This window comes from Carcharodon carcharias, chromosome 4 (genome assembly GCF_017639515.1).
Source record: "Carcharodon carcharias isolate sCarCar2 chromosome 4, sCarCar2.pri, whole genome shotgun sequence".
In the NCBI taxonomy this organism is placed as follows: Eukaryota; Metazoa; Chordata; class Chondrichthyes; order Lamniformes; family Lamnidae; genus Carcharodon; species Carcharodon carcharias.
In genome coordinates, this window is record NC_054470.1 from 185,453,798 (window position 1) to 185,478,142 (window position 24,345).

General features: G+C 45.9%; 1 long non-coding RNA gene across 1 annotated transcript; it reads right to left on the reverse strand.

Annotated features, from left to right (window-relative positions):
- On the reverse strand, nt 1-24,292 carry LOC121277362. The gene is made up of 3 exons (XR_005942863.1): nt 24,061-24,292; nt 8,450-8,559; nt 1-187 (listed from the first exon to the last, which is right to left on the reverse strand). It is a non-coding gene; the product is annotated as an uncharacterized LOC121277362 (long non-coding RNA).
- Nucleotides 24,293-24,345: the final 53 nt, after the last annotated feature.

Consider the following 24,345-nt stretch of genomic DNA (forward strand, 5'->3'; position numbering starts at 1 on the left):
TGAGGACACCTGCTTGTGGTCCTATCTCCAGACTGTTCTGTAGGCCTCCTTTCATTGTGTAGTCCATTCAAGCTGTAGCCTCTGTTTGCACTTTGATGTCTTTCAAGTCCGACTGCTTTGAGATCTCTTTCGCCCTTGATCAAAGACTCTCTCTGGTATGTGATCATTTTCCAACACAAGACTCACCCTGTCTGAGAAAATGTTTTCTTAGTTTCCAACCTTCATCATGAAGCAACCACTCTCTGCTACCATCCTAAACTCCTCACAGCCAGTTGCTGAAGTAGGAAACCAGAACTCAACCTTTGCTCAGTTTTAGACTTATTTACAAAGTGAAACATTATGAATATATAGCTCCTAACTCTACACACCAATACAGGTGTCAAAAAGTGTCTCTTTATGCTCTTTTGAACCATAATTAACCAATGAACAAAATGAACTAATTAACAACTCCTTAAAGGGCACTGTACCCAAAACAAAATTACAAACAAAATTTACCAAAATTAAACTAAAATGTTGTTTTGGGTGCTGACAATACACTCCAGGCCCTGTGGCATCCACTGGTTACAGAAGACCTCAAGCGTACCGGTGGACACTGTGTACTCCCTCTCCAGGGACACCCGAGAGTGAAAGTAGCCACAGAAGAGAGGCAGGCAAGTTGGGTCGAATGGTCCCATCAACCGTCCACAGCCTGGACCTATGTATGGTCATCATGGCCAGGCCCAGGAGCCGGCTAACAAGGAGGTCATCTGCTCAGGCCCATCCACCCCCCCACCAACCCAACCCCCACCCCCCACCCACCCAACACCCCCGCCCCCCCTCGCCACATTGGATAGCCAAAGACCAAGAGAGTGGAGCTGAAGTGCAAACTAAACTTAAACAGCAGCCCCCTCAAATAGAGTAACGGGGCTGCAACCTCACACAGGGACTACAGGCTCCTTGAAGCTGCAGAAAGGACAAGCAGCCTGAGAGTCCGTGAACCATCTTAAAACGCCAAAGCCCCGATGGAAAAGGCAATGACCCCAACATAGAGAGCCTCCCACCGAGGACCCAGTGTGTCTGGATGGTTGACAAGGGTGAGGAAGTGCAGAGTGTGCATCAGCAGCCCATACAGTAAACCCCACTGCGCAGAACAGAATGGTCCTGAGGGAAGTTCTGCGAGATGGCTCAAAGTGCGGGGCTGAGGCTCCCGAGAGAGGATTTGGGACCAAGAGCTGATGTGAAATGCCGTCCAAATGGAGGTCAGTTCAGATGGGATAAGTGTCTCTTTATACTCTCTTGAGAAAATCAATAAAACAAATAAACTAAATAACAAATTTTTGAAATTACAGCCCCTTGAAGGGGCACTGTAGCTAAACCTCAATGGAAACTTGTCAAAATTAAATTAAAATAATAACTTGGGAGCTGATGATGTTGTACTCCAGTCCCTGCAGTGTTCACCAGTCACTGAAGGACTCAAGCGTAACAGTGGACACCACTTGCTCGGTCTCCAAGGACACCCGGGTATGGACGTAACCATGGGAGAGGGGCAGATGGTTGGGTCGGGCGGCCCCTCAACTGCCTGCTGCCTGGACCTCTTAATGGCCACTTTGGCCAGGCCCAGGAGCAGGGCCACGAGGAGGTCCTCCTACCCGCCCCACACTGGGTGCCCAAAGATCAGGAGTGTGGGCTGAAGCGGAAGCAGCACTTGAGGAACGCCCCCCCCCCACCTCAAAAAATGGAACAGGGGCCACAATCTCCCACATCCTAGGTAGACGTGGGACACGGACTCCTCAATGCTGCAGAAAAGACAGGCGGCCTGGGAGTCCGTGAATCACCTTAGTCGTTTGTTATGTGGGACTGCTGCGAAAAGGGGAGAACTCCCACATTGACAGCTTCCCACCGGAGAACCCACCATCTCCGGATGGCCGGGCAGAGCACCAATGCGTGTCCAGACGGCTGACGAGGGCAAGGGAGGGGAAGGTGTGCAACAGCAGCTTGTACAGTAAACCCCCTCCATGAAGAATGAATTGACACGGGGGAACTTCCGCAAGTTGACTCAACTTGTGGAGCTGAGGTTCCCCAGAGATTTCAGGATCCGGGGCTCATGTGAAATTCTGTCCAACCAGGGTTCACTTCAGACAGGGCAGGTATCTCGTTATACTCTTTTGAGAAAATCAATATTAAAAAAAGTGAATTAATAATCTAATAAACAAGTTAACAGCCCCTTAAAGGAATACTATAACAAAAAGATAGAACTTTAAAGGGAACCTCCGGAGGTCCCCGGCATCTCAGATGCCAGTCTTCAGCCAATTCGATTCTCTCCACGTGATATCAAGAAACAGCTGAAGGCACTGGATACTGCAAAGGCTGTGGGCCCTGACAATATTCTGGCAATAGTACTGAAGGCTTGTGCTCTAAAACTTGCCGTGCCCCTAGCCAAGCTGTTCCAGTACAGCTGCAAAACTGGCATCTACCCGGCAACGTGGAAAATTACCCAGTATGTCCCATCCACAAAAAGCAGGACAAATCCAACCCGGCCAATTACCGCCCCATCAATCTTCTCTCAATCATCAGTAAAGTAATGGAAGGGGTCATCAACAATAGTACCAAGCAACACCTGCCTAGCAATAACCTGCTCACTGATGATCAGTTTGGTTTACGCCAGGACCACTCAGCTCCTGACCTCATTACAGCCTTGGTTCAAACATGGACAAAAGAGCTGAACTCCAGAGGTGAGGTGAGAGTGACTGCCCATGACATCAAGGCAGCATTTGACCGAGTGTGGCATCGAGGAGCCCTAGCAAAACTGCAGTCAATGGAAATCGGGGGGTGGGGGGAACTCTATGCTGGTTGGAGTCATACCTAGCACAAAGGAAGGTGGTCGTTGGTGTTAGAGGTCAATCATCTCAGCTCCAGGACATCACTGCAGGAGTTCCCCAGGGCAGTGTCCTCAGCCCAACCATCTTCAACTGCTTCATCAATGACATTCCTTCCATCATAAGATCAGAAGTGGGGATGTTCGATGATGATCGCACAATGTTCAGCACCATTCGCGGCTCCTCAGATACTGAAGCAGTCCATGTCCAAATGCAGCAAGACCTGGACAATATCCAGGCTTGGGCTTAAAAGTGGCAAGTAAGATTCGCACCTCATAAATGCCAGGCAATGACCATCTCCAACAAAAGAGAATCCAACCATCGCCCCTTGATGTTGAATGGCATTACCATCACTGAATCTCCCACTATCAACATCCTGGGAGTTACCATTGACCAGGGACTGAACTGGATTAGCCATATAAATACTGTAGCTACAAGAGCAGGTCAGAGGCTAGGAATCCTGTGCGAGTAACTCAAGTCCTGACTCCCCAAAGCCTGTCTATAAGACCATAAGACACAGGAGCAGAAGCAGGCCATTCGGCCCATTGAGTCTGCTTCGCCATTCAATGAGATCATGGCTGATGTGAAAATTCACCAGGTACAAGGCACAAGTCAGGAGTGTAATGGAATACTTTCCACTTGCCTGGATGAGTGCAGCTCCAACAACACTCAAGACGCCTGACACCAGCTGGGACAAAGCAGCCTGCTTGATTGGCACCACATCCACAAACATTCACTCCCTCCACCGATGCACAGTAGCAGCAGTATGTACCATCTACAAGATGCACTGCAGCAACTCACCAAGCCTCCTTAGACAGCACCTTCCAAACCCACAACTACTACCATCTAGAGGGGCAAGGGATGCAGATAAATGGGAACACCACCACCTGAAGTTCCCCTCCAAGTCATTCACCATCCTGACTTGGAAATATATCGCCGTTCCTTCACTATCACTGGGTCCAAATCCTGGAACTCCCTTCCTAACAGCACTGTGGGTGTACCTACCCCACGTGGACTGCAGAGGCTCAAGAAGGTGGTTCACCACCATCTTCTCCAGAGCAACAAGGGATGGGCAATAAATGCAGGGCTAGCCATTGGAACCCACATCTCATGACTAAATTAAAAAAAAGCTTAACCAATTAAAATAAAATGTCATTTCCAGTGCTGATGAAGCACTCCAGCTCCCATGGTGCCAACCGGTCGCGGAAGGCCCCAAGTGTGCCAATGGACACTGTATGCTCCCGCTCCAGGAACTCTTGGGTGTGAATGTAGCCGTAGAATAGGGGCAGACAGTCAGGTCTAACAGCCACCCTCAACCTCCCCCTGCCTGGCCCTGTTAATGACCAACTTGGTCAGGTCCAGGAGAAGGCCCATGAGGAGGCCTTCCAATCTACCAGCCACCCCACCCCCGCCAAGCCCCACTCTGCAACAGGTGGCCAAAAAATTCCAAATATCAGGGGCATGGGGCTGAAGTGCAGCCAAAACCTGAAGAGCAGCCCCCTCAAATGATCAAATAGGGGCTGCAATCTCGCACAATCTACATGTACGTGAAACACAGGCTCCTCAAGATCGCAGTAAAGACAAGCGGCCTGGGAGTCCATAAACCACTTTAGCCTCTCATTGCACGGGGCTGCTGAATGCAACACCCTCCGCGCCAAATCCCTGATTATAATGGGGAAGACTCCCATTTACAGAGCCTCCCACCGGAGGTCCCTGCCACCACCGGATAGCAGGACGGAACATCACGGGTGTCTGGAAGGTTGACATGGACGAGAAAGTGAAGGGTGTGCAGCAGCAACCTGTACAGGAAACCCCTTTGTGCAGATTGGAGTGACACAGAGGGAATTTCCACAAGACGGCTCAACTTGAGCCCTGGGACCCGAAACCTTCTGTCAACCGCACATGCGAAATTCGATCTGAACAGGGGTCAGTTCGGACGGGATATGTGTTCAAGTAATCGTCCAATAAATGCTCTCCACCTCTAGATCCTTAACCTTAATTCGTGCCATTGACAAAGAACGATGCTTCACCCTCATCTTCTTTACTGTTCACAGAGGTTCCAATGCCTTCTTGAATGATCTCATCATTTTCTGCTACCTGAACTCCAGGATTCGGATCCATTCGCCTTCCCCCATCTTGTGAACTTTTAATCTGGGAAACAAGTTATGGATGGTCACCAGCAGAGGTGTCCTGGCTTTAGGCTGTGATCAGGCCATTGGGTTTCTTGCTGATTATCAGATGTCAAAGTTCGCCCTGGAAGCTCTGCACTGAGCCCCTTTCCAATTCTTCATGTTGCAGTGTAAACAAAGTCCTTTACCGTCAAGGTTTTATTGCAAACTCAGTGACAGTGATGCTACTGTTTTGATTGCTCAATTTTTCGACTATGGTCTCCTTTTGGAACACTTCCAGGAATATGAAAAGAAACAAACAAATTTCAACGCAGGGCCTTGCATTGCTGCTCCAACAACACTCAAGAAGCTGGATATCATCCAGGACAAAGCTGCCTACTAGTTTGGAATGCCATCCACCACCTGTAACATTCACTCCCTCCACCACCGAGACAGAGTTTTTTTAATTCTTTCACAGTATGTGCCATCACCAGCTAGGTCAGCTTTTATTGCCCATTCCTAATTGCCCTTGAGAAGGTGGTGGTGAGCCACCTTCTTGAACCGCTGCAGTCCATGTGGTGTAGGTACACCCACAGTGCTGTTAAGACGAGAGTACTAAGATTTTGACCCAGCGACAGTGAAGGAACGGCGATATATTTCCAAATCAGGATGGTGAGTGACTTGGAGGGGAACTTCCATGTGGTGGTGTTCCCATGTACCTGCTGCCCTTGTCCTTCTAGGTGGTAGAGGTTGTGGATTTGGAAGATTCTATCAAAGGAGCCTTGATGAGTTGCTGCAGTGCATCTTGTAGATGATAGACATTGCTGGCACTGGTGGAGGGAGTGAATGTTTAAGACGGTGGATGTGGTGCCAATCAAGCACCACATGGATGGTGCAAGGTAAATACCTACATCATTGAATATGCGGCTGAAGTAGCCTTTGCATGTGCTTCCCACCTAGTGTCAGAGAGACATTCCAGTTCGGTGGAATCAGGACCCAAAAATTATCTGAGCACTGCCCAGTGTGTGTATGTATTTACACACATACACGTTCAATAATGTAGATATTTATCTTGTGTCAAAGAGAGAAAGAACTCTTATGCGACTCGAACAGAGACACAACTGATGCTGCCATGCAGCTGGAACCAGCAGGCTGCTGGGTATAATACACACAGCATACAAGTTAAAACTTCAACAAGGGACACGTTTAAGACAAAGACAATAATTCTGTGGATAGCAGCAGGGGTAGCCAAACAAAATCTTTAATTTTGTCCGGCTTCAATATTTTTCAATGAATTTTCATGAAATTTTGAGATGAATTATTGTTATACTTTCACAAATTTATGAACTCAATATGACTATTAACTGTGTAGCCAAGTAGGTGCATGCTTTAGTCATATTAGAATGAAAAGACTGTATTTAGAGAGTCTTTTTCTCATATCTTCTTTATTCAACAACCGATTATGGTAAAACTTGATATTGAGTCAGTTTTTTCCTTCTTTAGAAGCCTTTCATTTTGTGAGACCCTGAAGCTGCAGCTTAATTAGCATAAGCTTAAATACTGCACAGCCCTCGGGGTTACCATTGACCAGAAACTGAACTAGCTACAGGAGCAGGTCACAGGCTAGGAATCCTGCGGCGACGAGCAACTCACCTCCTGACTCCCCAAAACCTGTCCAGGAAGGAAACCTGCCTGATGTAGACTACAAGTGTGTGAATAAAAGGAGAAAGATTAGAAAAAAAGGAGTCAATGATGGTGATGAAAAGCTTTCTCCAAGAGTCAAGGTTCGAGTGAAATCCTTTATCCCTATGATGGATGCACTTGGAACCAACTTGAAGAAAAGAGCAATCATGTACGAAAATGTTGCAAACAATTCTTCATCTGGTTGATTTAGATGCCTTGGGAAAACAGCTGTGTGAAGGTGTAAAACCTCTGACGAAAAATTTATCCTGACGATGTTGATGTTAACCTCATTGGGGAAATAAAGCACTTCCATGATTATATTAAGGAAAAATTATTCAGATAAGGACATTTAGGCCACCAGGGCCTGTAACAAGTTATTGGCCGAGATAAGATTTAGCTGGCATTCCCTAACTTAGAAACAACATTGTGGTTATTTTTGAATCTAAGAGTAACAAACTGCTCAGGGCAAAGGTCATTGGCGTGACTGAAAAATGACAAAAAGTGCTGCAAGGAAAGTTATCTGCCCTAAGCTTTATATGCGTCAAATGTGATATGCTTCAGAGCTTATCATTTGAGGACATCATCGGTGACTTTGCTCTCCAAAAATCATGAACCAAAATGTGTTAAATTTTTAACTTCATGTGTCGTGCAGACACACTGTAGATTGGATTACTGCTTCCATTTAGTAAGCTGCTGATTTGCGTAACAGCTTATCTGTTGGTGTTGATAAAAAAAGTTTTCATATATAATAATTAAGAAATTATGAACATATTTTAAATTGTAAAGTATTATATAATTCAAACAGGTATTTTGCAAGACATGTATTTTAGTTAGATTATAATTTTTTTCTTTGTGCCTTCCCCTTTGTATATATGCAAATATAAAGCTTTCATATTTATAATTTCTCAGTCCTTTCTGCGAGAATAATAAAGTATTATATGGGAGCTCTTAAGCTTGACATAGCTTAGGGACACAGCATGTCATAATCTGCTCCTGGCCCAGGATGTTGATAGTAGGGGATTCAGCAATGGTAAAACTGCTTCAGTATCTGAGGAGTCGCGAATGGTGCTGAACATTGTGCAATCATCAGCGAACATCTCCACTTCTGACCTTATGATGGAAGGAAGTTCATTAATGAAGCAGCTGAAGATGGTTAGGCTGAGGACACTACCCTGAGGAACTCCTGCATTGATGTCCTGGGAACGAGATAATTGACCTCCAACAACCATAACCACCTTCCTCTGTGGAGAGCTTTTCTCCTGATTCCCATTGACGCCAATTTTGCTGGGGCTCCTTGACGCTACTGCCGGAATGTTGTCATAGGTGCACCACAACAACCCACCAGCACCTTCCAAGCTCATAAGCTCTACTACTTAGAAGGGCCACAGGCATAAGGGGACACCGCCATATCCAAGTTCCTTTCCAAGTCATACAACATCCTGATTTAGAAATATATCACCGTTCCTTCATCACTGATTGTCAAAATCATGGGACTCCCTAACAGCACTGTGAGTGTACCCACACCACAAAGACAGCATTTCAGGAAAGTGGCTCCCAGGGCCAATTAGGGATGTGCAATAAATGTTGGCCTAGCCAGTGATAGCCACATCCCATTAATGAATCAATCAATCCTCAGGATGTCGCAAAGCACTTTACAGACAATGAAGCCCTTTGAAGTGCAGTTCATGATGTAATTTAGGCAACATGGCAGTCGATTTGTGCACAGCAAGCTCCCACAAACAGTAAATGTGCTAATGACCAAAAAGTCTGTGTTTTTTAATAGATGTTGATTGAAGGATAAACCTTGGCAAGGATACCAGGAGAACTGCCCCACCATTCTTCGAAATAGCGCCATGAAATCTGTTGGGTCTATCTTGAAAGGCCATCGCAATCCTTTAGCTGCACATCTGAATCTGCAATAGATGGAGAGACAGGATAGTATTTGGTGGACATGAAGTGAACTTAAAGCTTTCAATGTCCAATTATAAAAACATCAATGTTTGGGTGGGCTGGAGGATGGTCTAGAACAAGAAGTGCTTCTTCAGGAAGGTCTGTCTGCTGCTGCTGCTGCTTGTAGCTACTCTTACCAGGAGATCTGCTGTCATGGTTTGTCACGCTCATCAGTCTTGCATCATCCTCACACATCCACTGCTGTTCCTCTGCAAGCGCCTCTGTGATGTCCGTCATCCAACTACACCTAGGTCCACCCCTCTTTTTGCTGCCCCTCCACTTTGCCCTCTAGTAGAGGTCTCCGTTGCTTTTCAACTCTGATCAAATGGCCAAAGTACTGATATTTTATTTTCTGGATGAACTTTCGAAGAGCTCTTTTTGCTCCTGCAATTTCAAGCATAACTTTGTCGGTCTTACGATCTGACTCCAGAAATTTTAAGCGTACATCTTCACATTCGCCTTTCAGAGGCCTCTATTTACTTCCACTTATTGTCCAGCTCTGTCACAGATAGCATTTAACAAGAGGGAACAACATTTTCAAAGAAGCATTGTTGGAGCAGCTGCCACTCCACCCAACCTTTCTTTTGTGTGACGTAATGAGCAATCAGTAATACAAGGCAAAAGTAATACATCAGTAATCAGTAATACAACACTGACATTTTTCAAAGGCCATGGAATCTCAGCCCCGCCAACAAAAAATCAATTGCAATTTGTGTTCCCCTAAGACACTAGCAAAAACCCAACACTGCCATTCTCTTCTCACTGCCTTCAAATCATTCAGCACTGTGTTCATTGCTAGCAGATGGCATGTCTTGAGGCAAGCACTTGCAACACAATCTGGTCTCATTACAGTTTTAAACTCCATGTCTCCATCAATATGGCATTGATTTCTCCAACTCCTTGATGAGCACAGGAACAGGAGGAGCCCATTCAGCCCTGCAAGCCTGTTCCATCATTTAATTTGACCATAGCTGATCTGCATCTCAACGCCATCACTTTTGTTCCAAAGCCATAATATCATCAGCTAACAAATATCCTACTAAGGACAGGTCACATAAACTGTCTTGTTTTTTTTTGAGCATAATCACAAGGGTTGACCTATTTGAGATGTTGCCTCTAGTGTGGCAGGCAAGGACAAGGGGTCATAATATTTTTATTCTTTCATGAGATGTGGGCATCGCAAGCATGGCCCAACCCTAAATGCCCTTGAGAAAGTGGTGCTGTGCCACCTTATTGAAATACTGCAGTCCATCTGGTATCTGTAGCAGTTTGGTACAATTGAACGGCTCAGAGTAAGGGGTCGGCCATTTAAAACAGAGATGAGGAGGAATTTCTTCTCTCAGAGAGTAGTTAATCTGTGGAATTCTTTACTGCAAAGGTCTGTAGAGGCTGGGTCGTTAAATATTTTCAAGGCTGAGATAGACAGATTTTTAATCAGTAAGGGAATCGGGGTTATGGGGAAAAGACAGGAAAGCGGAGTTGAGGATTATCAAATCAGCCATGAACTCAGTGAATGGCAGAGCAGATTGATGGGCTGAATAGCCTACTTCTGCTCCTATGTCTTATGGTCTTATGGCTGGGCCATTTCAGAGGGCAGTTAAGAGTCAAGTCACATTGCTGTGGGTCTGGAGTCACATGTAGGCCAGACCAAATGGGCAGATTCCCTTCCCTAAAGAATATCAGTGAGCCTGAGGTGCTTTTTTATGATAATCAATGATAACTTCATGGTCACCATTACTCAGACTTGTTTTCAATTCCAAACTTTATTAATAGATTTTAAATTCTGCCAGTTGTCATGGTGGACTTTGAATCTGTGCCCCCAGGGGCATCAATTTGGGGACCTTGGAACATTATTATTGACATTTCCACTATAAGAACATAAGAACTAGGAGCAGGAGTAGGCAATTCAGCCCCTTGAGCCTGCCCGCCATTCAATATGATCATGGCTGATCTCATTTCAGCTTCAACTTCAATTTCCCCCCGCCTCCCCCGATAACCTTTCAACCTGTTACTAATTAAAAATCTGTCTATCTCCTCCTTAAATTTATTCAGCGTCCCAGCATCCACTGTGCTTTGAGGTAGTGAATTCCATAGATTCATGACCCTTTGAGAAAAGTAATTCCTCCTCATCCCTGATTTAAATCTACCACCCCTTAGCCTAAAACTATGGCCTCTCATTCTAGAATGCCCCTCAAGGGGAAACATCCACTCCATGTCTACTTTGTCTATCCCCTTTAGCATCTTATATACCTCAATTAGATCTCCTCTCATCCTTCTATACTCTAGCATGTATAGGCCTAAACTGATCAATCTCTCCTCATAAGCCCGCATCTCTGGAATCAATCTAGTGAACCTCCTCTGAACCGCCTCCAGTGCAACTAAATCCTTCCTCAAGTAAGGGGACCAAAACTGTGCACAGTACTCCAGGTGCGGTCTCACCAATGCCTTGTACAGTTGCAACAACCCTTCACTATTTTTATACTTCATTCCTTCAGCAATAAATGCCAAAATTCCATTTGGCTTCCTTATTACCTGCTGTATCTGCATACTAGCTTTCAGCGATGCATGCAAGAGGACAGCCAGATCCCTCTGCACTGAAGCATTCTGAAGTTTCTCTCCATTTGAATAATAAGTCTTTTTATTCTTCCAGCCAAAATGGATAACCTCACACTTATCCACGTTAAACTCCATCTGCCAAATTTTGGCCCATTCACCTAACCTATCCATATCCATTTGTAAATTTCTTATTTCTTCATTGCAACTTACTTTCCCACCTATTTTGGTGTCATCTGCAAATTTAGCTATCGTACCTTCTATCCCTGAATCCAAGCCATTTATATAGATTGTAGATAGTTGGGGCAACTACAGAGGCATGAGGGAGGAGCTGGCCAGAATTGACTGGGAGACAGTGGAACAGCAATGGCAGGAGTTTCTGGGAGTAATTTGGGAGACACAGCAAAAATTCATCCCTAGGAAGAAGAAGCATACTAAAGGGAGGGCGAGGCAATCATGGCTGACAAGGGAAGTCAGGGACAGCATAAAAGCTAAAGAGAAAGCATACAATGCGGCAAAGAGCAGTGGGAAACCAGGGGATTGGGAAGTCTACAAAGACCAACAGGGGACAAGTAAAAAGAAATAAGGAGGAACTGAATAGGTACTTTGCGTCAGTCTTCATGGTGGAAGACATAAGTGACATCCCCAAAGTTCAAGAGAGTCGGAGGGCAGAGGTGAGTATGGTGGCCATTACCAAGGAGAAGGTGCTAGGAAAACTGAAAGGTCTGAAGGTGGATAAATCACCTCGACCAGATAGATTACACCCCAGAGTTCTGAAGGAGATAGCTGAAGAGATAGTGGAGGTGTTAGTGGTGATCTTTCGGGAATCACTGGAGTCAGGTAGGGTCCCAGAGAACTGGAAAATCACTAATGTAATGTTTAAGAAGGGAGTGAGGCAAAAGACGGGAAATTACTTGCCAATTAGCCTGACCTCGGTCATTGGTAAGATTTTAGAGTCCATTATTAAGGATGAATTTCAGAATACTTGGAAGTGCATGGTAAAATAGGGCAAAGTCAGCATGGTTTTATCAAGGGGAGGACATGCCTGACAAATCTGTTAGAATTCTTTGAGGAGGTAATGAGTAGGTTAGACAAAGGAGGTTATCTACTTGGACTTCCAGAAGGCCTTTGACAAGGTGCCGCCCAGGAGGCTGCTCAGTAAGATAAGAGCCCATGGTGTTAGAGGCAAGGTACTAGCATGGATAGAAGATTGGCTGTCTAGCAGGAGGCAGAGAGTGGGGATAAGGGGGTCCTTCTCAGGATGGCAGCCTGTGACTAGTGAAGTTCCGTAGGTGTCAGTGTTGGGCCCACAACTTTTCACTTTATACATTAATGATCTAGATGAAGGAACTGAGAGCATCCTGGCTAAGTTTGCAGATGATACAAAGATAGGTGGAGGGACAGGTAATATTGAGGAGGTGAGGAGGCTGCAGAAGGATTTGGACAGGTTAGGAGAATGGGCAAAGAAGTGGCAGATAGAATACAACGTGGGGAAGTGTGAGGTCATGCACTTTGGTAGGAAGAATAGAGGCATAGACTATTTTCTAAATGGGGAGAGAATTCAGAAATCTGGAGTGCAAAAGGACTTGGGAGTCCTAGGATTCTCTTAAGGTTAACTTGCAGGTTGAGTCGGTAGTTAGGAAGGCAAATGCAATTTTAGCATTTATTTCGAGAGGACTAGAATATAAAAGCAGGGATGTGCTGCTGAGGCTTTATAAGGCTCTGGTCAGACCACATTTAGAATATTGTGAGCAATTTTGAGCCCCGTATCTCAGGAAGGATGTGCTGGCCCTGGAGAGGGTCCAGAGGAGGTTCATGAGAATGATCCCAGGAATGAAAGGCTTAACATATGAAAAATGTTTGAGGACTGTGGGTCTATACTTGATGGAGTTTAGAAGGATGAGGGGGGATCTGATTGAAACTTACAGAATACTGAAAGGCCTGGATAGACGTGGACATGTGGAAGATGTTTCCAATAGTAGGAGAGAGTAGGACCGGAGGGCACAGCCTCAGAGTAAAGGTAAGACCTTTTAGAACAGAGATGAGGAGGAACTTCTTTAGCCAGAGTGGTGAGTCTATGCCACAGAAGGCTGTGGAGGCCAGGTCATTGAGTGTATTTAAGACCGAGATAGATAGGTTGTTGATTGGTAAGGGGATCAAAGGTTACGGGGAGAAGGCAGGAGAATGGGGTTGAGAAACTTATCAGCCATGATTGAATGGCGGAGCAGACTCGATGGGCCGAATGGCCTAATTTCTGCTCCTATGTCTTATGGGCCCAAGGACCGAACCCTGTGGCACCCCACTAGTTATAGCTTGCCATCCAGAAAAAGACCCATTTATTCCAACTCTCTGCTTTCTGTTGGTTAGCCAATCCTCTATCCAAGCTAATGTATTACCCCTAACTCCGTGTGATCTTACCTTGTGTATTAATCTTTTGTGCGGCACCTAATCAAAGGCCTTCTGGAAGTCCAGATACACACACCTACAGGATCCCCATTATCCATTTTGCTTGTCACATCTTCAAAGAACTCTAGCAAATTAGTCAAAGACGATTTACTCTTCATAAAACTATGCTGACTCTGATGGATTGCATTTTGATTTTCCAAATGCCCCATTAGTACTTCCTTAATAATGGATTCCAACAATTTCCCAACGACAGACATTAAACTAACTGGTCTACAGTTCCCTACTTTCTGCCCCCCCCCCCCCCACCACGGACCCCCCCAATGCCACTGTCTCCCAGTAAAATCTTAAAATTAGGGCTCAGATGTTCAGGAGCGAAACTGGGATTCACTTTTTCACACAAAGACTAACAGTAATTTGGAACTCAGGCCCTTTAGATGGGGTGCATTGCCCATGTGATGCTAAGTTTGGGTCGGAATATGTTTACGCCATAGATCCTTTAAATCACAGCCGGGACCTCTTAAGAGTTTCAACCAGCCACGTCTACTGACAGTGAGTTTCCAACCAAACCAAACTAGGAGCTGATAATAAATATTTAATTCAGCCTGAGGAAATAACAACCACTTGGATAGATAACGCATTTAACGTAGTATAATGTTCCAAGGCACTTAAAAAGAGCGAGACGAATAAAAACATTTTCACGTTTTTTTTGAGACTGAGCCACAGAAGGGAGAAATCAGGACTGATGACCAAAGATCATCTTGATCAGCTTGATCAAAGGGGTCAGTTTTCAGGGGGCATCTTACAAAAGGAGAGCAGCAGAAAGGTTTAGGGGTGGAGTTCCAGAGCTTGGGGACCAGGCATCCAAGAGCATAGCTGCTACAGTGGTGTGATTAAACTCAGGGCTGCATAAAAGGACAGAATTGGAGGAGCACAGATTTTTTTCTTCTATTCATTTTTATGGACTGTGGGCATCGCTGGCTAGGCCAGCATTTATTGCCCATCCCTAAATGCCCCTGACAAGGTGGTGGGGAGTTGCCTTCTTGAACCACTGCAGTCCATGTGGTGTAGGTACACCCACAGTGTTGTAAGGGAGGGAGTTCCAGGATTTTGACCCAGCAACAGTGAAGGAACGGTGATATATTTCCAAGTCAGGTACGGTAAGTAACTTGGAGGGGAACTTCCAGGTGGTCGTGTTCCCATCTATCTGCTGCCCTTGTCCTTCTAGATGGTAGTGGTCGTGGGTTTGGTAGGTGCTGTCTAAGGAGCCTTGGTCAGTTGCTGCAGTGCATCTTGTAGATGGCACACACTGCTGCTACTGTGCATCAGTGATGGAGGAAGTGAATGTTTGTGGATGTGGTGCCAATAAAGCAGGTTGCTTTGTCCTGGATGGTGTCCAGCTTCTTGAGTGTTGTTGGAGCTGCACTCATCCAGGCAAGTGGGGAGTATTCCATCACACTCCTGACTTGTGCCTTGTAGTTGGTGGACAGGCTTTGGGGAGTCAGGAGATGAGTTAATCGCCACAGGATTCCTAGCCCCTGACCTGATCTCATAGCCATAGTACTTATATGACTAGTCCAGTTCAGTTTCTGGTCAATGGTAACCTCCAGGATGTTGATAGTGGGGCATTCAGTGACGGTAATGGCATTGCACATCAAGGGGCGATGGATACAACTTGGAGAGTTGTAGAATTGGAGAAGGCAACAAAGATAAGGAGGGGCGACACCACACAGGGACATGAAAGGGAGGATGAAGATTTTTAAAGCAAGGCATTGATAGACAGTGAGATACTGAATATCAACAAGCTTGGGGAGAATGGGTGAATATGATTTGCAGTTTGTTAAGATACATACAGAAAACTTTGGCCAAGCATGAGTTCATGCAGGGCGGTAGATGAGAACAAATGCATGGTTGAGGAAAAGTTGAGCAGGTTGGGCCTATACTCTTTGGAGTTTAAAAGAATGAGGGGTAATCCTTTTGAAACACGGATGAGGAATTTCATTTCTCAGTGGGCCATTACTCCATGGAATGTTCTACCCCAGAGAGCAGTGGAGGCTGGCTAAGTAAATATATGTAAGGCTAAATTAGACATATTTTTGATCGACAAGGGAGTCAAGGGTTATGGGGGAGTGCAGACAGGAAAGTGGAGTTAAGACTACAATCAGATCAGCCATGGTCTCATTTAATGGCAGAGCAGGCTTGAGGATCCAAATGGCCTACTCCTTCTCTTATTTCTTATCATCTTATGAGTGTTTCAGCAACAGATGAGCTAAGGCGGGGTTGAATTGAGTGATGTTTTGGATGTGGAAGCAGGTGATCTTGTTAATCGTGTGGATATGTGATTAGAAACTCAACTCAGGCTAAAGCACAACAAATTGTGAACATCTTTGCTCAATTTAAGACAATTAACAGGGTTGGAAAAGCTGCACAGAGAATGTCTTTGTGGTGGTGACCAAAGATAATGGCTTCAATCTTTCCAATATTTAGTGGGAAGAAATTTTTCCTCATCCGACATTAGATGTCAGGAAAACAGTATGACAAATCAGAGATAGTTGAGGGATCCCAGGAGATGGTGGTGGGATAGTGCATTACATGTAGACCTTGATGTTGTGTTTTCAGATGATATCGTTGAGGGGGTAGCATGTACGTGAGAAATAAAAGGGGGCCAACAATAGACCCCTGAGGAAGTCAAGAGGAACAGGGCGAGAATGGGAAGAGAAGTCACTGCAGGTTAAAAAGGAAGCCAAGTTAGGGCAATTCCACACAGCTGGACAGCAGAGAGGTATTGGAGGAGAATGGTGTGACCAAACACATCAAAGGTCAAGAAGGAGGGTTAGTTTACCATTATCACTTTCTCAAAGAATGTCATTTGTGCATTAACAAGGGCTGTTTTTGCACTGTGGCCAGGCCAGAGCCTGATAAGAGGGATTTAAACATGGAATTGAGGGAAAGATGGGCACATACTTGGAAAGTGACAACATACTCAAGGACATTGGAGAAGAATGGAAGCTAGAAATGGATCCAGAGTTGAAGGTACAGAAGGGCAAAGAGTAGGATTTTTTGAGAAGAGGAATGCTGACAGCAAATTTGAAATCAAAGAAAGTTAACAATGTAATCTGGAAGTGCCTGTATTTTAATCTATTCTTGGTAAATATTGAGAACTGGAACATTACCTGTTCAACACAATATTATTAAGTTCATTTTGTGTTCTAGCCAAGGGATTTAGCAAACTATTACTAAAGGCTTGCTCTGTCCGTAAAATATGATGAGTGGCTACATTTCATTTGTTCAAAACTGCATGTTTTCTGATCTAATTATGAAATGGCCTTAGATAAACTGGCAATTTATTCACTTTGACCTTTTATATGTAAAATAACAAGCGGTCAGTCTTCTTGTTAGCAAAATCTGTAGTTATTTGTGAAACAGCTAAGAGGTGTATCTATTTTTCTGAAATAAACAGTTTTCAATTAACAAAGCCCAAAAGTTGTTAATGCTGCAAAAGCAATAAAGTTAAAGCAAAATTGATGCCTTGAACAAGGGTAGGCTGGGGTGGGGGGAAGACGTTATTGCTCTCGTTTTCAGGCACAGGGGTGTGATTCCAGCATCCGCGGTATTTTGCTTTTAGCAACTGCTCTCGTTGGCTTAGCAGGTTCCCAGTCCCATTTCGGCAGGCAGCATACACACTTTAACATTTCAGGTTTCCAGACACTCACAAGGCAAGCACCAAGAGGGTGCACAAGGGTGAATAGTTCTGTTTTGTATGCATTATGAGATGTGTTATTTGATAATATTGTGATGGAAACATTTTTGGTTGATGTCTTTTATTTCAGCATTTTGCCAAGCAGAGGGACAGGCAGGTGGGTGACATAGTGGTGAGCTCCCTGGTCGAGTAATCCAGAGGCCCAAGCTAATACTCTGCGTTCAATTCCCATCGTGGTAGCTGGTGAAATTTGAATTCAATTAATTAAATCTGAAATTGAAACTATCATTGATTTTCATAAAAACCCATCTGGTTCACTAATGTCCTTTAGGGGAGGAAATCTGCCACCCTTACCTAGTCTGGCCTACGTGTGACTCCAGACCCACAGGCAACGTAGTTGACTCTTAATTGCCCTACAAAGTGACCTAGCAAGCTACTCAGATCAAGGGCGATTAGGGGTGGGCAACAAATGCTGGCCTTGCCAGCGACGTCCACATCCCATGAAAGAGCTTTTTAAAAATGCTGTGAATGAGTGAGTGGGTGAATGGTTATGTGGGTGAGGTTGGTAGGTGGGTAGGGTTGGTTAGATGTGTAAGTGGGTGAGGTAAGTAGGGCGGTAAGTGGGTAGGGTGGATCGGTGGGTAGGCGGTTAGGGGTGGGTGAGGTGTTAGGTGCATGAGGTGGGTAGGCAGTGAGTTGGTCTTCGAATTGTGGGGGGTAGTCGGATCAGGTCGGGAGGCGTAGTGTAGCTGACGAATTGGAAAGTGGAACAATGGTGATCTCTGCTGTGACCTCCACAACCTCACTACCATGAATGAGGGCACAGCCCTTGCCACCCCAGGAAGAGGAAGAGGAAGCAGGGAGGAGTCTTCTGGGGCTCTTTTGCTCTGGGTGGGCTGTCTGTGAGCAGCTGCTGAGACTGCAGCTCCCCTAACACCTCATCCTATCGTTTTATAAAATATGTTTTATTTGGGATGTGGGCGTCGCTGGCTAGGCCAGCATATGCTGCCCATTCCTACTTGCCCTTGAGAAGGCCTTGATGAGCTACCCTCTTGAACTGCTGTCTTCCATGTGGTAGAAATGCACCCACGGTGCTGTTAGGGAGGGTGTTCAAGATTTTTGACCCAGTGACAGTTAAGGAATGGCAATATATTTCCAAGTGTGTGACTTGGAAGGAATTGGCAGATGGTGTGTTGCCTGTTGCCCTTGTCCTGCTAACACATAGTTGGCCCAAAGCCAACGAGAGCAGTTGCTAAAAGCAAAATACTGCGGATGCTGGTAACCTGAAATAAAAACAGAAAATGCTGGAAAAACTCAGCAGGTCTGGCACCCTCTGCGGAGCGAGAAACAGAGTTAGTGTTTCGAATCCGTATGGCTCTTCTTCAAGAGAACAGTTGCTGTCTCAGGAGGAGGGCACAGTGGTTACTGCCATGATAGGGGTCATGGTCACACACCAACTGCACTTTGATGGGTTGATGATTGTTAGGCCCTTGTGGTTCCTGTACCCTGGGGCCTGCAGAGCTATGTCCGTGCAGTCAACGGCTCCCTAAACTCATGAGAATACAAAGTGATTTTATGCAACCTGTCCTTGTAAATTGACTAATTAAGCCCTGGTGTCATCCTGGTGAACCTGCAATCTGTCCTTTCCATAATACAGCTTTCCCAGGATACAGTGGCCTAACTGAAAACAGTCCTCCAGCTGGGGTTTGACCAAGGATCTCTCTACCTGAAGCCTAACTTTCTCAATTCTGAGATATTGGCCCTGACCACCAACAATGGCAGTGGTGATCAGATTGCCACTGCACTAGTAAATTCCCCCGATTTGACACTACTGCACATTCCCTCTGGGACCTACCGATCCCAGCTTTCACAGAAATGCATAGCGCAACATCCCTCAGGGAACACAGTTAAAGTGGAGTGGAGTCAAGTGAAAGAGAGGGCACAACCTCTCTTTTTACAGCACCAGCTGCTGCATGATAAGTTTAAAGATCCAGGCTTTGAATGTTAGTGAACGGGTGAGTGGGTGAATGGGTATGTGGGTGAGGTTGGTAGGTGGGTAGGGTTGGTAAGTGGGTAAGGTGAGTAGGGCGGTAAATGGGTAGGGTGGATTGGTGGGTAGGTGGTTAGGGGTGGGTGAGGTGTTAGGTGGATGTGGTGGGTAGGCAGTGAGTTGGTCTTCGAATTGTGGGGGGTAGTCGGATCAGGTCGGGAGGCGTAGTTGGGTCAATGGGGTAGGCAGGTTGGGGAGGTAAATAAATCTGATCGGGGATGCCAGTAGGGTGGCCAGCCTGGGTTATCACGTAGTCGGGGTAGTAGTCAGGATGAGGTTTGGGGCAGCTGGGTTGTCGGGAGCAATCCGGGAGTCAGGGTAGTTGGTCAGAACGGGGGGGAATTGGATCAGGTTGGGACCGGGTATTCGGGTGGTCGTACGGTAGTTGGGGGCAGTAGGGAGGCAGGGGGTAGCTGGGTCAAGTTGGGTTTGGGGCAGTTGGGAGGTTGAAGGGGTAGATGGGTCAGGCCAGGGTAATCATGTCAGGCTGAAGGCGGGGTTTGTCGGGTGGTCAGGTAGGATCAGAGCAGTCGTGGGGTCAGGGGGTAGTTGGGTCATGTGTAATTCGATAGGGTCAGGGTAGTCAGGTGGTCAGGGGGGTAATCGGGTCTGATCAAGGAGGGCTAGTCAAGTCTGATCAGGGGTATGGCTTGTTCGGGTCAGGTGGGAGTCGGCTGGTCAAGATGTAGTCAGGTCTGGTGAGGGGGGCAGTTGGAGCTAGTCTACTGGCCGGTGTGTAATCAGGTCTGGCCGGGGCGGGGGGGATAGTCCAATCTGGTTGCGAAGGTAGCTGGGTCAGGTCAGGAGGTTAGCCAGTTCTGGTTGGGCGTGGTAATTGGGTCAGGTCAGGGCAGTAGTCAGGTTGGGAATCAGGGTCAGTTCAGGGTGGGAGAGCTGGTGAGTGGTCAGGGGGACAGTTGGGTGGCAGAGGGAGTGACGTCACGGAGTCAGGAAGGTGATTGGAGAGTTGGTTGCGTAGTTACCCAGATGTTAGACTAGGTTTTAATCTGTCTATCCTTTCCTGGGTAACTGAGGAAAGTACATCGGAACTATCCAAAGTGTCTACCTCTAATTCAGAGTTGAAGACATTCACGGAGGACCACAGGCAGCGGGGAAATTGCCCATTAAAATTTAAACTTCCTGGGCAATTCCTACATAGGTCCATGGGTCAGGACTTCCGTGGGGTCCCAATGCATATCTACATCGGCCTTCAATGATCCAGAGACCAGACAATTCAGCCCTATGTGTTCCCATGAGTTTGGAGTTGAGACCTAATCTAATTATGGTCCTCCATTCTGTCATTTTATGATCCCAAAACCAACGGACAGAGTTTAGGGATGGCAAAGCATAGATGGCATTCTTGCACTTAGTTACAACCATTTTGTAAAAATGTTAAAGAAGTGTGTCTCTTCCTTACCACTCTCTATTGCTTTACAGAACTAAACTCTCACTGCCCTTTTGCAAGTTTTTTTTTTAGAGAACGGATCCATTAAGCAGCTATCTGTTAGACTGATAGTAAAAATAGGACAGCAGCTATGCTCATTATTCCTGGTAATGCTATAGTTCCCAAGAACCATTGTTGCAATGCTGCCACCTGGCAGCCACAGATTTCTATCTTCTGCAGTGCTTTGACTATAAGCACTGATTAAAGCAACAACTGAGGACTGCACAAGACTGAAACAAGCCAATATTGCAACATTCTCTAATCGGTTTGATTAATTGAGATGTGCTATTATAAGACTTGTTGAAGCACAGATGAGCATTCCGTTAATTGCAATGTTTTACAGGCCTTTGGGATGTGTTGCAATTGGCTAATCGGGAAAATAATTTAAAGTTTTAGCATTTCTAAATTTACTGATTTTGTTAAATATGAAAGGAAAGTGGAAATGAAACTTCCTGTAACTATCTTTCTGAAGCACCCATCGCAAAACAAGGCAGGGCTAATTTTTCTATGCTGGCTGCCTTGTGGTCCATTGCACTTTTCTTTCGTGGGATGTGGGTGTCACTGGCAAGGCCAGCATTTGTTACCCATCCCTCACTGCCCTTGAACCAAGTGGTTTGCTAGGCCATTTCAGAGGGCAATTAAGGGTTAACCATATGTAGGCCAGACCAGGTAAGGATGGCAGATTTCCTTTCCTAAAGGAGATTAGTGAACCATCCCTGTGACTGGCTTTATAATTCCAGATTTATTCATGTAATTCAATTTTCATCAGGTGCTGTGGAAATCTGGGCCTCTGGATTTTTAACCCTGTGACACGACCATTACACCACCATCTCCCCTGCAGTGCTACAGGCCAACAAAAATATTAAAAGCAAACTGCCAGCTTACTCCTGAGGCTCAATTACTGCAACCTTTGACCTCAAATTTAGGTGGCTGACTCTCCTGCCCGCTGGCATGGAAAGCCTACCCCAACGTTGTAGAGGCAATGTGGTCTTTGACTGCCTTTCTTTCACTACTTTAAAAAAATAAAACATCCACGACCTTATGATGCCCCAAAGCACTTTGCAGCCAACAAAATATTTTTGAAGAGCAGTCCTTCCTGTAATGTGGGCAAACGCGGGACTCATAGTACAGGGCAAGATCCTAGACAAACAGCAATGCGTTAATGACCAGATCATCTGTCTTTAAGCATTGGTTGAGGGATAAATATTGGTCCAGGCCACCAGGAAGAACTCCCCTGCTCCTCAGTTATAGAGCAATCAAGTTCTGTAATACATCCACCCAAGAGGGCAGACAGTTTAGCATCTCATCGGAAAGATGGCATGTCAGACAGTGCAGCATTCCCTCAGTACCGCACAGGTAACATTCCATGTGTTAAAGCCAGATGTAAATAAGTTGATACTTAATCAGAACATTCTGAATGGAACATCATTAGCCCCACTATCATCCCTAATCAGTACACTGTATTTATCAATGTAGAATGCTCCAATATCATTACTTTAATGGCTGCCTAAGAGATCGGAAGCAGCAATTAGGCACCCTTAATAATATTGGCTGTCAAAAATTAGGATTCAAAGTAAAATTATAGAGGCACGAATGGGTGTAGGTACATTTATGGCTAATTCAAGTTTGACACCTACCACTGTTCCTGACTGCAGATTCCCCAGCTGTTGAGAGCAATTTCAAAAACCTCTGCCTCGATGTGACAACACTGCCACCTAATGAGATAAAACTTTTAGCTTTTGGCATTGAATTAGTGCCACCAGCATCATTTAGATTTTCCTATGATATATGTGCTGGAGACGGGCCGGGGCTCCCTGCATTCAAACCGGACGCAGTCCTTGGCAGAACAGAGAGGCCTGAGGCCTAAAGTGCATTCATCCTGGATCCTCGTCAGAATAAGTCAGGGGAGCTGGGGTTGTCAATACCTAAAACAAAAACAGAATTACCTGGAAAAACTCAGCAGGTCTGGCAGCATCGGCGGAGAAGAAAAGAGTTGACGTTTCGAGTCCTCATGACCCTTCGACAGATACCTATACTACCTATCGGAGTCGTATTAATTCGCTCTCCGCTGAGATTGAGATGGAACTCCGGGAGAGGAGTGGGGAAGAAGCGACCAGGAGGAGCAAGTAAGGCTGGGTAGGTGGAGGCTCGCCTGTGATCTATGGCACCCAGGAGGCACGTTCCTCTTCCTTCCAACATCCACCAAATACCAAACATTTTCAACTTTTGTTTAGGGCTTTTTGTGAAGCGTCTCCAGCGAACCCGAAAAGGACCTCTGGCTGGGCTACTCAAGAGCCAGAAATGCAGGTCGAAACTTGCGGTAACTCTTTCGAGTACAAACCCGTTTCCATCTGTTCCTATTCAGATGAAGTTACGTTGTTTCATAGTTTGCCATTGTGAGATTTGAACTCTTGATCTTGGGGGTTACAAACCCAGTATCATAACCACTTGGCTCTTTAGGCCAAGCTACATCACACGGTATCTGTATTTACATGTCCAGGTCTGAAATGACGCCAGGAATCTCATTTCACCAGGGCCATTCACAAAAAAAATACGAACCATTTAGCTGCAGCCCAAACACCGCGTAGGTCAGATGGTCACACTCTTTGCTGTGCCATCACTCCCATTTCAAGCCTATGAAACGGGCACAAACGCTGGCTAAACTTGAAACCTTAAAACTAAACTTAGGTGGTAAGGAGCTTACGTATTTTTATATTTATACTCATATATAAATATATAATATTTAACATAAATAATGTAATATCTGACGTAATTATCTCAAAAGAGCCGCCGTTAACGGCAAGTGGCTGCCGGGGTTACAGCGGGGAGGGGGAGGGGGAGGGGGTCGGGACGCGTTTGTGAAACAAAAGCAGGAAAACCTGCAAGCTCTTTGCAGGGGGTCACTCGGATCAGAGAGGTCAGCGTCCTGTGGTGTAACCCTTTGGGCAGGACTTTACAGCCCGGTCGCCGCCCAGGGCGGAGGCCGTAAAATGCAGCGAGCCCTTCAAAAGTCAAAAGGGCGTAAAAAAAAAATAAATAAATCCCGCCCCCTCTTGACAGATTTGACGAAGCTCCCACACCACCTAGAATCAGGTGGTCAGGCAGCTGAAGAACGGGGAGTCCCAGCCGGACAACTGTGCCCGCGCCTCCTCTCTGAAAGGGCGCTACGTCGGACCAGCGCCCTGAGGCCGCTCGCGCACTCGCGCACAGGCGTCGGCAACGCGCCCGCCGACCATTAGCAGGCCCGTTAAAGGCCGTTAAAGAAGTTATCATTGAAAGCAATTTATTTTTTTTTTTTTGCCGCCCGTCCCAACCTCACGGCCTTTGGATTTTCTTGCGAAGCCTCATCCGCGGGCGGGAATCAGTGATTCAAAAGAAAATGTTTTCAAACCAATTTGTCGCATGTCCCTGCTGGTGTGACAGGGTCGCCTGGGAGGACGTCATTAACACTTTCATGTCCTTTCGTTTTTATTTTCGAAAAGCTTCAGCTCCCCGAGGCGTTCCTCTGTGCCTCGGGGAGGCTTTTACAGCGTGCCCACCCGCACACACGAGCGCAGGCGCGAGCTTCCGCGCTTGCCCCACCCCCCTCACACACACAC